This window comes from Myodes glareolus, chromosome 7 (assembly GCF_982192425.1).
Source record: "Myodes glareolus chromosome 7, mMyoGla1.1, whole genome shotgun sequence".
Lineage (NCBI taxonomy): Eukaryota > Metazoa > Chordata > Mammalia > Rodentia > Cricetidae > Myodes > Myodes glareolus.
The window spans coordinates 57484614-57499592 of NC_142032.1; the positions used below are offsets into that span (position 1 = coordinate 57484614).

At 48.2% G+C, this 14979-nt stretch overlaps 1 protein-coding gene and 1 pseudogene across 2 annotated transcripts in view; one reads left to right on the plus strand and one right to left on the minus strand.

The window, feature by feature from the left end:
• Pc (pyruvate carboxylase) overlaps window positions 1–382 on the minus strand; it is a 98160-nt gene extending 97778 nt beyond the window's left edge. Inside the window, exon 1 of one of the 2 annotated variants that reach the window (XM_048458321.3) lies at window positions 292–382. The gene's annotated coding sequence lies outside the window, so the exon portion shown is untranslated. The remainder of the gene's footprint in view (window positions 1–291) is intronic. The other variant, XM_048458322.3, reaches the window with a different exon arrangement.
• A 10961-nt stretch (window positions 383–11343) lies between these two features.
• LOC125415872 (phospholipid hydroperoxide glutathione peroxidase GPX4-like) lies at window positions 11344–12464 on the plus strand (annotated as a pseudogene).
• Window positions 12465–14979: the final 2515 nt, after the last annotated feature.

Consider the following 14979-nt stretch of genomic DNA (forward strand, 5'->3'; position numbering starts at 1 on the left):
TCGCTAGCACCAGAAGGATGCTCTAGCAGCCGCGGATTCCCGGGCGCCGCCGAGGGGGCGGGTCGGTGCCGACCCGGTGCCTGGGGAGGATGGGACTGCGCACGTCGTGTCGCGCCGCGTCGCGCACAGCCCGCAGCAGTCTCCTCTAGCAGTCACTCGCGGAGCCCGCGCCGCCTGGGAGCGCGCTACCCTTACATAAGCGTCGCCAGCGCCAGCGCCGGCGCCGGCGCACTCCCACCCACGGCAACCTGCAGCAGGAAGAGGAAGGTGCGGAGCGCCGCGGACACTCACCTCCGCCCCGCCGCCGCAAACCGTGGCCGCCGCCTCTGACGGCCTCTGCCTCCACTGACAGAGAACAGCTGCGGTCTCCGCGCAACCGAACTTGCTGCAGCGCCAGCCCCGCCCATCAGACTTCCTATTGGTTGATGCAGCCCAACCCCTCCTAGGATTGGATGAACGGGTCTATCATTCACCGCTCCCCCTTTCAGGACTCCTCCCTGCACCTACCTACCCCTCTCGTTTAAGCTTTGGCGCCTCACGTCTGCCCCACCCCTCGCGTCCCCGGAGGGCCTTCTGATTGGTGAAGAGGCGTCAAAAGCCCGCCCCCTGCGCGCCACCGCCTACACACTTTTCTTGAGAGCCTCACGTGGGCCGTCTGGCGTGGCCCGAGTCCGCAATAGGCGGAAGTGGTCCGGCTTTAGCTCATCCTGATTGGCTGTCGGCGGGGGTGGGGACGTGCGATTCATTCACTGGGTAGCACGTGTCTCTTGAAACCGCAATCATAACAGATGCACGGGATTGGGGCAGCGTTGCCAGACGCAGGTACACGTTAGCGGATAGAGAAGAGGTCGCAGGAAAAGCCTCAGCGAAGGGCATGAGGAAGGAGAAAGCGCCGGTCCTGCTTGGTTGCGTGTCCGCGTCCTTTAGTAGCTGCGTGAGTGGGGATGGTGGTCAGGAGCCCGCGTCTGTGTGACCTTGGAGCAGTAGCTTCACGTCTCTGAGCTCCGTTTCCTGATCTATAATGCCGGGCCGCTCAGAACCTTAAAGGTTTTCTTTCTAGAAGGTTCGGTTAGCTAAGGAAAGGAAAGCTGTGTAATTTGGGCTCTGTTCCAAACCAGGGGTAGGAAGTCACCAAAGCAAAAGTCCTGCCTTCCAATGACAGGAGACTAGACAGTAAACAAATAAAATCTACAGTTGATCATCATTCAAGGCCAAGAAGAGAAAAATAACCACTTCCTGACAGGACAATCAAGAATTATAAGAACATCGCGTTAACCAATACGTGCTATCGACTCCGATTCTGCTACGTAGAGCTTGGCACTGGGCTGCTGGGTGAGCTGGCATGGGTATGTAATGCCAATACATAGAAGACTGAGGCAAGAAGATTTTGAGTTCGAGGTTGGCCCCTGCAGTATGTCCTGTTTAAAAAGAAAGAATGACAACTGTGGGTCCTCCTTTCATCTGTCTGGCAGAACCCCTACCCTGCATGGATCCAATACAATACAGCTATTTTGTGGGAGAATATGGATTTAAATTACAATTTTCCAGACTCAACTTATCTCTTTTAAGTACTAAGCATGTACTTGGTGTTATGCCAGAGAGAGTGGTGGGCAAGACCCTGTTTCAGCCATTGCATTAAATTCTTCATATTCCTAATAACAATGACCAAAACGCCAGGTACAATGACACAAAACTCTAATCCCAGTACTTGGCCGTTCAAAGGCAAGAGGATCAGGAAGTTTGGGTTTGAGTTTTTTGTTTGGTTTTTGCTCATTTAAGACAACAAGCTCTTCCTGTGTAGCCTTGGCTGACCTGGAACCTCACTATGTAGGTCAGGCTGGCCTGGGATCCCTAGATTCACTTGCCCCTGCCGCAGCGCTGAAATTAAAGGCTTGTGCCACTAGTCTCAACTGAGGATCAGGAGTTGAGAGTTGTTGAGATGAGGTCTCACTGCCCTTGTGTATGAGCTCCTTTTACTGGCTGCCATAGAGCTCTTTCTATAACCCCAAGAGGTGTATTCTATGGAACGCTCAAGTTCAAGATCATACTTTTTTGTTGTTCATGTCTGGGAGTTGTTTTGTTTTTGGGACAAAGACTTACTATGTAGCACAGGCTAGCTTCAAATTCCTCTACTTTTTAATGTAATGATTGGAGATCCACATCACCTCATCTGGTCTCTAACGTTTTAAAAACTTTTGTTTTATTGTTATTTACTTTTTTCTTTCGAGACAAGGTTTCTCTGTAGCTTTGGTGCCTGTCCTGAAACTCACAGAGATCTGCCTGCCTCTGCCTTCCAAGTGCTGGGATTAAAGGCGTGCGCCACCGCTGCCCGGCTATCATTATTTACTTATGTGTATGTGTTCATTCGAGGACCGAGGGGTATTAGTTAACCTGGAGCTGGAGTTACAGGCATTTGTGAGCTGCCTAAAATTATTGCTGAGAATCAAACTTGGATCCTTTACAAGAATTATATGTGTTTTCAACCACTGGGCTATCTCCAACCCCTCTAAATTTTTTTGGGTATTGTTTTTCGAGACAGGGTTTCTCAGTAGCTATGGCCCAGTCCTGGAACTCTCTCTGTAGATCTCTGACCTCGAACTCACAGAAATCCACGCACCTCTACCTCCCAAGTGCTGGGATTAAAGGTGTGTGCCTGCTGCCACCTGGCCTTTTTTTTTTTTAAGACAGGAAAAGAGTTGTTGAAAGCTATATGACCTTGGACAAAGGCCTCACCTTCTCTATGTGGATTTCCCCATGAAAGGGGTTTGCACTTAATGGTGACTGAGTCTTCTAATTGCTGGCCCTAATTACTTTCCTAGTACATGATTACCTGTCATTTCCTCATTTCTTGTCTATAACTAATCTCCACTAATAGCTATAAGACATGGATTCCTATGTCCTTCAAAAAGGCTTAGCTGGCCACGCAACAATCTGAGATGGTGTGACTTGTTCTGCTTGGTTCCTGTAAGCATTGACGTAGTTCCCGAAGGTCCACATGGCATCTACATCCACCCCAAATGACTCATTCCTGAGCAAAGAAACTGATGAAGATAGAACCAGAAAGTGAGTGGACAAACAAACTGTAGGCTCTGAACAGTGAGGTCTAGCATCTATATTATGTAGCTCAGGTTAGATTAGGAAACAAGACACCGGTCTACCCAGGCCTTCACCTGCCCCTGGATGAGTTTCACTGCAAGACTTGGGGATGGATTCCATTCCAGGCCCCAGAGGCCAAGTGACTAAAAGCTGGGGTGAGAAGTTCTAGCATGGCTGGAAACTGTTTCTCAGCCTGAGCTCTGCACACCCATGTCAGAACCCCAGAGCTACTGCTGCTGGCAGTGGCAGAGCCTGAGCTCTACCTTCTGAAGTCAGAAACCCAAGCCACCTAAGAGCATCCCTGGGGACTGAGGGCCCCTTTATTTCTGTGCTGGTTTAGAAGCTCTCCAGACGGGTCTTCTGTGACTGTTGAGACACACCAGGAGACCTCAGAAGTATTTGCCAGGCTTCGGTGGTGATAAGAACCTTCCTGGTGGTGCTGGAGAGATGGCTCAGCAGTTAAGAGCAATGGCTGCTCTTCCAGAGGACCTGGAAAAAAAAAAAGGACCTGGATTCTCAGCACCCACAGGGTACAACTCTCTGTAACTCCAGTTCCAGGGCATCTGACACCCTCACAGAGACATGAATGCAAAACACCAATGCACAAAAATAAGAATAAAGAAATCATTTTTAAAAAAAGGAATCTTCCTTGTACTCTTAAATATAAAACCAACCTGACTTCTGGGCTCACACCCACTCTTAGAGATTATGTGCCTGGAAATCTGGGGTGGAGCCCAGAAAGCTTTTTATTGATTTTTTTTTTCATACTTTCTGACCAACCCACAACTGATTGTTGAGTTCGAGTTCTTAGGAAACTTGTCTGGAATCCTAAGAGATTTCAACAGAAAGCAAGATCAGACAAAAGTGCAGAGCCTGGCCTAGGCAGGTTTGGCTAGGAGTTTGTCTGTGACACATAGGATATGGACTCAGGACAGGGAGGGAGGGAGGAAGTGTGCCTAGCATCGCAGGGGCTCCTGTAAGGCCATCTAGCTTCTTTGTCTTCCACAAAGACAAACTGGAGAGTGGTGTGCTTTTTGTCTTCTAACCCCTGCTCACTTGAAAATAGAGCCTCTTGAAAAGTTGAGTTTGACAAACAGTAGTTTCCTGATAAAGAGAAACCAGTCCGTGATAAGTAGTTAAGTGAATTGGAGTAAATGAAACTGGCAGAGAGGCAGAGAAGCCCGTAGAACAGAAGAGTCCAGACCTCTGTATTGAAGAAGGAAGGACCAACTGCAGCCAACACCCTGCAACATGCCAGGTCAAGTCTGAGGTGTGAGCAAGCAAGCTGACGTGAGAGGAGCCATTGAGCGATAGCTTTTCCCTCTCTCTTTCTCTTTGTCGTTTTTTGTTTTTTTCAAGGCAGGGTTTCTCTGTGTAGCTTTGGAGCCTACCTTGGAACTCGATCTGTAGACCAGATTGTCCTGAACTGATAGAGATCCGCCACCTCTGCCTCCCAAGTGCTGAGATTAAAGGCATGCGCCACCACCGCCCAACTCTTCTTTTTTAAAGCATTATTTTATTATCATTTTATGTATATGGTTGTTTTGCTTAGTGTTCCCAGAAGTCAGAAGAGGGCAAAAAATTCCCTGGAACTGGAGTTACAGGAGGTTATAAGAGCCATGTGGTGGCTGAGAATTCAACCCAGGTTTTCTGGAAGAACAGTGGGCAAACCCTGGTTCTTCTCGTTTCACTATTTGCCTTCTCCAGGTCCTCAAGGGACCCAGGCCACACTACTGGGTCTCTGAAGTTGGTTTCCATATAGCAGTACTCCTAAGCCATTCTGGGCCTTCATGAAAATGAGGCAAAGGTGGCCCTCAGGAAGTCACTGGGTCCATAGCAGTGTCCCACCAGTCCATGACAAATCAGACATGGGTTAGTTTGAGAGCATAGCACAAAGGTCCTTGCATCCATAGATCTCCAGAGAAACCAGGAATGTTAAGCACATAGGATGAGAAAAATGTAAAAAAGAAAAACAAACATTTTGTTCTAGGTTCTAGAAAGCTGAGAACTGGAAGTGATTAAGAGCTGGTGCTGTGTTATCTGTTGGACTAGACTACGTCCAGCTCCTACAACCAGGACTGGAGGTGGCTGGTAATCTAAATGATTCTTATAGCCAGAGGCTCCCCCAAGCTCCCACAACCAGGACCAGACTTGCCTGTAGTGCCAATGACCTCTACCCTATCTGTCTGACTGATCCAGGCCGGACCTTAGGCTCTTAAGCTAGTACAGGTGGCCTATCTCTAGAACCCATCTTCTGGGGGAAATAACAAGTACCCTGAGCTGAGTTTTGATGTAATTACACTTCCTTGTGCACCGAGGATTATGTTACACCAAGAAATGTCTTTCCAAATCATAGTTGGCTTAAAATACATTCAGAATGAATCACCTGATATCAGACTCTTATTTATTTGTTTGTATGTTTGTTTGCTTATCATTTTTTTGGGGGGGGGGGGGAATAGGATTTCTTTGTGTAGCCCTGACTGTCCTTGAACTCACTCTGTGTTGTCCAGGCTGGCCTGGAACTCAGATCCACCTACCTCTGCCTCCTGAGTGCTGGGATTAAAGGCATGCCTGGCTTTAGAAGTCTTGATCCAGGTTAATGAAGTCGATCTAACCTGAGTTTTCATTCTGATCTCTTGGAGGTTGCTTTGTCTCCCTGACACCTGCAGAGTCCCTAGGTTAGGGTGTGATTCCCACCTGCCCCATAAGTTTGCATCAGTTGTGCAGTGTGCAAGGCTGTCCTGTGCCTTTGCCAGGTATAGTTTTTGGATTGGAGGGAACTTAAATCTCAATGTTTCCCCTGTTGTGTTTTTTAGGTTCTTTTAACCCTGTTGCGCCCCCACCCCGCCCAGTCCCATTCTTTTAAGTCTCCTCCTGCTCTGGGTCTTTGGCATAAACATTCCCATCTCCGCAAAATGTTCTAACCAGCCAGGAGGTGGTGGTGCATGCCTCTAATCCCAGAACTCAGGAGACAGAGGCAGGCAGATCTCTGTGAGTTCGAGGCCAACCTGGTCTACAATTGACTCTGCCAATTCCTAGATCCTCCCTCTTTCCTCTAAATATATGGCTCCCAACAAGCAAAGGGTAGACAGTAACTTGTCCCGCGCTGCCTTCTCGTCCGCAAGAACGACGCGGAGCACTTAGGATTCTTCTGCAGTAAAGCTTTAATGCGTCTTGAGAGGGAGAGCATCAGCTTCCAAAGCGGAGACCCAGAATGAGGGGAACCCAGCCCTTATAAAGGAAACAGTCCTCGCTTCTGACGTGTCACTCTTGGATTGGTCCGCTGCCCATTATCCCAGATGATGCCTCGGAAGTAGGCAGGGTCGCAGCAGTAGAGAGTTACCAAGCACATGCGCTGGGATTAAAGGCGTGTGCTACATCACCTTGAACTCACAGAGATCTGCCTGTCTCTGCCTCCCAGGCATTGGGACCAAAGGCGTGTACTACTACACCTTGAGGTCACAGAGGTCAATCTCTACCTTTGTCCCTTGAAGCAATGGAGAATGTGGTTGTGGCCCTCCACAGTAACCTCCAAAGTGCCTCCCAATTTTTTCCCCCTTTTTCAAGACAGGGTTGCTCTGTAGCTTTGGGGCCTGTTCTGGAACTAGCTCTTGTAGACCAAACTGACCTCAAACTCACAGAGATCCACCAGCTTCTGCCTCCCAATCTTATTGGGGGTGACCATACCATCTCTTTCACCACAGTGAACATGAAATTTCTGCCCTGTCACATTGCTGTTTTGATGCTCAAGTGCACAAAGCCTGTGGTAGACAGCTCACCAGTCACCGTGTCACTGCCACACGTCACATGTCACAATGAGATGGAGAAGAGGGCCAAATCTCCGACTCACTCAGCCACAACCCCTGTGGTTGACCTAGTAATCCTGTCAAGTATGAAAGAATGCTGTGCCCATTTGACAGATGTGAACATTGAGGCTCCCAGAACAGACATGACCTCTCTCTTGATCCACAGCCTGGACTCTTGGACTGTGCTTCTTTTGTATTCCAGTCGACAACCACCTTGGGTCACCTGGAAAAACATGAGGTGAAAAAGAATAGACTTCAAACAAAGGGCTTTGTTTCGAAGTATGCATCTTTAAGCACACCCTCTTAAATCCAGAAGCATTTTGAACAATGCAGTCCCAAGATCTCCTGTAAGATAAGGAGTGCCTGGGACCTGGTTGTACAGACAGTTTCTCTGGCCTCTGCCCAGACCTGTTTCTGCAGTGGGCTTAAGCAGAGAATGCTCTTGTACTTGTTAACTAAGGCAGTTTGGGCACCCAGGTGAGGAAGAAGCTTAGGAAGCAGGCCATACCCACGCCAGTCCCTGAGGACACAACCCACACCAGCCCCTCAGGACACAACCCACACCAGCCCCTCAGGACACAACCCACACCAACCCCCAGGACACAACCCACACCAGCCCCTATCAGAACAGGCCTAGTTTTGGCTCTGTAAGGTAAGTCCCCTCCCACACGGGAAACCTTAAGCACCAAGTGCTCTCCTCCCTGCTTTTCAGAGGACTTTTTCAGTAAAGATGTGATTGTTTACTTTTCACTTTGATTCACCCCATGTGATGAGGTGGAGGCCTGTGGGAAGGCTTGATGGGTAGAAGCATTTGTCACCAAGGTGATAGGGTAGTGTGGAACCTGAGAACCATCCCATCTTTTCTGTGAACATTTAAAAACCAGAAATGGGGCTGGAGAGATGGCTCAGAGGTTAAGAGCATTGCCTGCTCTCCCAAAGGACCTGAGTTCAATTCCCAGCAACCACATGGTGGCTCACAACCATCTGTAATGAGGTCTGGTGCCCTCTTCTGGCCTCAGGCATACACACAGAAAGAATAGTGTATACATAATAAATAAATAATTTAAAAAAAAATAAAAAAATAAAAAAAAAATAAAAACCAGAAATGTAGATCCGTTGTCTGAACTAAGGAAACTAGCTTGGCTGGTGGTTCACATCTGTCATCCTAGCATCTGACCCGAGCCAGGAGTGGTCAGATAAACTGTCACAGCTCTGTGAAATCCCTTCCTGGGAGGTGGGCTTCTCCTCTGCTAGCACCACGCCTTCAACCTTTCCCTCCACCCAGATTCCTTTGAGGTCTGTGATTTCAGTGGCTGATAGCACTAGTGTCTCCCCAGGAGTCTTCTTCCTGAAAGGATGGCTACAGGAGGATCCTTCAAGTCTAAAGCCAGCTGAGGCTACACAGTTCCAGACCATAGACAACAAAACAGAGCAAGACCCTAGACCTAAGCAGTGCCCTGGGTTTGGAGTTCTAAACTCTTGCAATGGCCTATCTAGGACGGCCCCAGGTACACCAGGCTGCTGGTGTTCACCTCTGTCCTCATTTGCCCCCCACTGCCGTGATAAACACCATGACCAGAAAGCAAGTTGGGGAGAAACAGTTTATCTGACTTACACATCCTGGACACAGGCCATCATGAAGGGAAATCGGGGTAGGAACTGAAGCAGAGACCAGGGAGCGACGTGGTTCACTGCCTCGATGTCAACTCACTCAGCTCTTTTTATCCAACCCTGCCCACTTGTCCTGGGATGGCACCACAAATGGAGGCCTGGACCCTCCCACATCAGTCACTAATCAAAACAATGCCCTCACAGACTTGCCCACAGGCCGGTCTGATGGACATGTTTTTGCAGCTGCGGTCCCCTCTTCCCAGGTGATTCTAGCTTGTGCTAAGTTGACAAAACCAAAACAAAATCACAGACCATGGCACTGGGTCTGCTAACCACACTCCAGGCCCCGGAGTCAATACAAAATACATTCCATGGATTTTTTTTGTGTGTGTGCACTTTTTGTTTTGTTTTCTATTACTGATTTTCTTTTTGTCTGTTTTGGTTTTCTTTTTACTTTTGTTTTAGAAAGAGAAAGAAAATAAAGTTGAGTGGGGGAGGGAAGATCTAGGAGGAGTGGGGGAGGGGAGAGAATATACACAAAGTATATCATATATATTTAAATTTCTAATAAAAATTTAAAAAATAATCACATAGCACAGCCTCCATGTGCAGCCCTCCGCACTGACAGCAGGCCGGGTCTGGCAATTTGCTTCTAAGAAACAGAAGGCAGCGGAAAGCGGTGATGGCCGCTCCCAATGTTACACCCATGTAGCCGGGCTCTGTCTTCCCCTGAGTTCCGGCCTCACTCTTGCTCACTCTGACTGACGCAAGCTGTCCTGTCGTGAGAGGCTCTTTGAAGAGAGGATCAAGCGACAACAGCTGGCAAGAAACTGAGGCCCTTGGCCTAATAATCCAGCGAGTTTGAAGCACTTCTGTTGCTCTGGGCCACCTCGGTGGGAGTCCTTGAGAGGCGGGCACCAGGCTAAGCCACTCCCAGTTCCTCCACCCACAGGAACAAAGAGATAATTACAGTGTGTTGTCTTAAGCCCCTAATGTTGTTTTAAGCCACTAAATTTCATTTAAGCTCTCTGGAGGTTTAGATGAAACCCGTGAAGGGATTAGCTCCAGAACCAGTAAGAACTGCCTGAGAGATAATGGGTAAAACCAAATGAGGGCAGAGTGTGGTGCTGCAGAAACTTCGTCCCAACACTGAGTAGACAGGCAGGTGGACTTCCTGAGTTTAAGGCTAGCCTGCTCTACATAGTTCCAGGCCAAACAGGGCTGTAACACTGTCTTTAAAAAGGGGGGGTGGGGATGGGGGTGGACTGGAGAGATGGCTCAGCGGTTAAGAGCACTGACTCTTCCCGAGGTTCTGAGTTCAATCCCCCCCCCCCCCCGCCCCCGCCCCAACCACCCCTGAGAACACAACCAACCACATGGTGGCTCACAACCACCCATAATGAGATCTGGTGCCCTCTTCTGGCCTACAGGCAGGATACTCTATAAATAAATAAATAAATAAATCTTTAAAAAAAGAAAGAAAGGAAGGAAGGAAGGAAGGAAGGAAGGAAGAAAGAAAGAAAGAGGAAGACATTTTGGTCCCATCCAAGGACTGCAGTCCTCCCCCAAGTAATTTGTCCTGTGGCAAGGGTAACAACAGCCTCTAGTATTTAACACTGTGTCTGGGCCTGAAGACACAAAGATAAAAATAATGATTTCCTGGCCTTCAGGAATGCTCAGTAAAGGGTTAAAGTGGATGTGTACATTGTTGAACTGCCAGAGGAACAGCCCACCTTACCTAGCACCAAGGTGTCTGAGTGGGAGGTATCACTCAGATCTAGGTATGGGAAGATGAGGGGCTGGAAAAATGGCTCTGCTGTTAAGAGCAATGGCTGCTCTTGCAGAGGACCCTGGTTCATTTCTCAGCACCTATATGGTGGTCCATAAATCATCTGTAAGTCTAGTTCCAAGGGACTGAACTGCTTCTTCTGACTTCAGCAGGCACCAACACACATGTGGTACACATACAAACATGCCAGCAAAATACCCACGTACCTAAAATAAATCTGAAAAATATTATAAAGAGTCAGCGGTGGTGGCACATGCCTCTAGTCCCAACACATGGGAGGCTGAGGTAAGCGGATCTCCAGGTATGAGGCCAGCTTGGTCTACATATATAGATAGCGAGTTCCAAGGCAACCAAAAGGCTATATAGACCTTGTCTCAAAAGAAAAAATAAAAATAAAAAAAATAAAAGAGTTCAAAGTCTTCCTTAGCTATTTAGTTAAGTTCCAGCATGGGTTGTTATATAAAATTGTTATGCCCAAATTCATGGGGTCCCCACAAAAGCCAACAAAGGAGACCGAGTCCCATATGTAAAAGCAAAGAGCCTTTATTTTAATCAAGATTGCAAACTCAGTCTCTCCGCACGTTCAACTTATAGGAATATCCGGAGAGCCCCGAGCTCAATTAGAATAGGGTTTTTATAGTAGTAGAGGTGGGGGTGAGGGATCTCTGAGGTTTAGGGCCCCTGATTGGCTGCCATTTGTCTAGGGATGTCCTGTTGAGGTAAGCTGGCAGGTGTCTCTATTTACAGCTCTTGGAATGCCAGGCATTTCCTTCGAATGGTCTGCTTTGGGTGGGGGGTCAGGCAATCTCGGTCTGCCAGGCATTGTCTCAGAGTAAAGTACTGAGACTACAGCCTCCATTTAAATTCATCGATGGCCAGAGTCCCAGGTGATAATGATTGGAAGTAAAGAACTTCCTTTGGGTGACCTGCCCAGACTTAGCTTATCATGGCTGGCCCCCACAAAATCATGTCTCAAAAAACAAACAAACAGAAGCCAGCGCTGTTGAGCGGGGCTCTGGCGCTCCAGGTCTCGCAGGCACCATGTGCGCATCCCATGATGATTGGCGCTCTGTGCGCTCCTGAGCTCCGTGTGAAAGACCTGGATAAATCCAGATCCCCCTAACAGGAAAATAGAGCCAAAAATCTAGCAGGAAGAGAAGAATCAGAAATCTAAGGTTAACCAGTTCCAGAGTTCCAGGTACTAGCTGAAGATAAAGGTGGATTGTAATCTTGAGAGTAATCTTGAGAAACAAAGAGATCCCCCCTAGTAATTGTCACCCCCTAGTAATCATCACCGGAATAGGAACTAGCTGATTACGACCTTTGAGAATGATCTTGAGAGGCAGGGAATTGCCCCTTTGTAATCATCACTGGAATTTTCGGAATCTTCTGTGACATCCTCCCTGCCCCCCTTTCGGATTACTGGGCTATGTGGTTTCTTCCTATAAAAACTACTTCTCCCGGTCACTCGAGGTCGAACTCTTCCCCTGCGTGGGTTATGAGTCTCGGCCCCAGTGCACTGGTCCTCGTCTTGTCGTCTTGTTGTCTTGTCATTAAACCTCGTGTGATTGCAGCAAGGACGGTCTCTCGTGAGTTACTGGGGGGGTTCGTGTCATCCCGAGGCTCGAGAGAGAGTCTCCCCTAATCGGGGGTCTTTCACGTGCACGAATTCTCAACCAAGGATATCGACGGGCACATGATTTGCCTGGATAAGTCCAAGGGTTTCGTGTGCATCGTCATCAACGTGGCCTCGCAATGAGGCAAAACCGACATAAACTACACTCAGCTAGTCAATGTGCATGCCCGATATGCTGAGTGTGGTTTACAAATCCTGGCCTTCCACTGCAACCAGTTCGGGAAGCTGGAGCCAGGAAGTAATCAAGAAATCAAGGAGTTTGCAGCACGCTACAATGTCAAGTTTGACGTGTACAACAAGATCTGTTGTACACGGGGACGATGGCCACCCACTGTGGAAATGGATGAAAGTCCAGCCCAAGGGCAGGGGCATGCTGGGAAATGGAACTTTACCAAGTTTCTCATCGATAAAAATGGCTGCGTGATGAAGCGCTATGGACCCATGGGGAGGAGCCCCAGGCGATGGAGAAAGACCTGCCATGCTATCTCTAGCCCTACAAGTGTGTGCCCCCGCCGAACCCCCCTGCCCTGTGACTCCTGGAGTCTTCCACCTGACATGCATCCCCCGCCAGAGGAAAGTCCGGAGCCCTGTGGCCCTCGGCTCGAGCTTCACCTTGGCTGCCTTATGAGAATAATTTTTTTTTTCAAAACAGGGTTTCTCTGAGGGAATAAAATCTTGAAATGTGAAAAAAAAATTACTAAATGTTCAACAAGGGGGTACTTTCCAGTTATGGGCTCAATGCAGGGTTCAGTGAGTCAGCAGCACCTTCTGGACTCAGACCACACCCTAGCCCCACAGCCCTAAGTTTTTGTGGGGCAGAGGATAGAAGGTAGGCCTCTATCTCCAGCCAAGCACTTTACCCCTGAGCACATCCCGGACCAACGGCTGGAGATCTGAGCTGACGACATGTGCTGAGATAAGCATGCTAATGGTTCTGAAGTCTTTTAAGCAGAAAAAGAGTGTGAGTCTTAACACTAGGGGCCTGGGTACATTGCACTAAAGCTACTGGTATGTGGTGCACACCTGTAATCCCAGCGCTTGAGAGGTGGAGACAGAAGAAGCAGGAGTTCAAGCTTGAGGCCATTCTGGGATGCAGGAAACCCTGTCTCAACAGCAGCCAGGCATGGCAGAACACGCCTTTAGTCCCAGCATTCAAGAGACAGAGGCAGGCAGATCTCTGTAAGTTCCAGGCCAGTCAGGGCTACACAGTAAGAAACAATAACAACAAAAAGAGACCTGGGTCTGCTTCAGAACAGAGCTATGGGACAGGCTGATGCTGAAGGTCAGAGATTCACTTTTAATTTTTTAAAGACTTATTTATGAGTTGATGAAATGGTCCAGGGGATAAACACACATTCTTACAGCTGAGCCCGAGACCCTCTGTGTAGTCACCAGGACTCACATGGTGGAAGTAGAAAACCAGCACCCAGAGTTGTCCAGTGACCTCTGTGCTCAAGCATGTGTGTGTGCTTGCACACGTGTGCACACACACGTGAACACGCACACATAGGTAAAGCATGTTGATGCATGCCCATAATCCCAGTACTTGAGAGGCTAAAGCAAGAAGATCTTGAGTTAACGGCAGCCTGGGTTACAGAAGGAGACCCTGTTTCAAGCAAACAAATAATAAAACAAAATTTGAAAGTGTGAGAATGGAGAGATGGATCAGGGATTAAGAGCACTTGCTCCTCTTGCAAAGGACCCAGGTTCCTTTCCCAGCACCAATACAGTAGCTCACAGTGCTCTGAATTCCAGTTCCAGGGGATCCAGCTCCCTCTTCTGGCCTCTTCAGGCACATTCATGGTGCATGGTGCACATTCAGACATGTTGTCAAGACACTTGTACACCTATTTGGGGTGTGTGGGGTGTGTGTGTGTGTGTGTGAGGTGTGGTGTGAATGGAGAGACCAGAGGACAGTCCTCAGAAGCCAGTTCTCTCCTCCCACCATGTCATCAGGCTGGTGACAAATGACTTTCTAGCCCCAGAAATGTGTACATTAATAACAAAAATGCTTAAAGAGGGTGCTCCAGGTGTGTGGAATCCCCTTGGTAATCGAATAATACAATTCCAGGGAATCACTGGCCCAGACCACGGTCTTCTCTCCCCAGTCTCATCTGAGAGCTGCCGTGGGTAGCCTCACTTCAAGTCCATGATGCATGTTAGTTTCCAAACAACCCATTTTACAGATGAGGAAATTTACAAGAAAGGGTTTACACACAAGAAAGAATGCCATTAGCTGGGTGAAGGCGGCAGACGCCTTTAATCCCAGCACTCAGGAGGCAGAGACAAGGTGGATCTCTGTGAGTTTGAGGTCAGCCTGGCCTACAAAGTTAGTACCAGGACAGCCAGGGCTACCCAGAGAAACTGAAAACAACAATAACAACAACACAATGAACATCATCAAATCACTTTAATTGAGCATTTACAAGGTTCCAGACCTATACACCCCAGTTAGTCCACACAACGGCCTGAGGGGACTTAGGAGAGCAGAGCTTCGCACAGTAAGACTACAGCTCACTTAGAGATGGTGGTTCCCAGAGCCTGGGCTCTTAACCCAACCGTGGGCTTTGCTAGAATATTGAGGCCAAGCTAAGGCTGGAAAGATCCAGGCGTCTAACACCTCCAGGAACTGTCCTGTTTCTTTTCTTCGTTTTTTTTCTTCTAGACTGAGGCTGTAGCTCAGTTAGTACAACCTTGCCTGGCGTGTACAAGGATCTGTGTTCCATTCCTAGCACTAGCTACACAGGCGTGGTGACTCATACTGGTGGTCCAAGAACTCAGGGGTGAAACGGGGGATCAGGAGTTCAAGACTGCCCTCTGACACATAGCAAGTTTGAGGCCAGTCTGGCCTATATACGATCCCTTCTAAAAACAACAAAAGTCTGGTACAGTGAAATAATATTTACTATATATCATTTTTTTATTTTCTTCTTTGTGTCTCTATGTAGTATATGTGTTTGAGGGGGACTTACGTGGAGGTGGCAGAAGTTGACATCAGGTATCTTTCTCTACCTTTAATTTTTATTTTATTTTATTTTTTA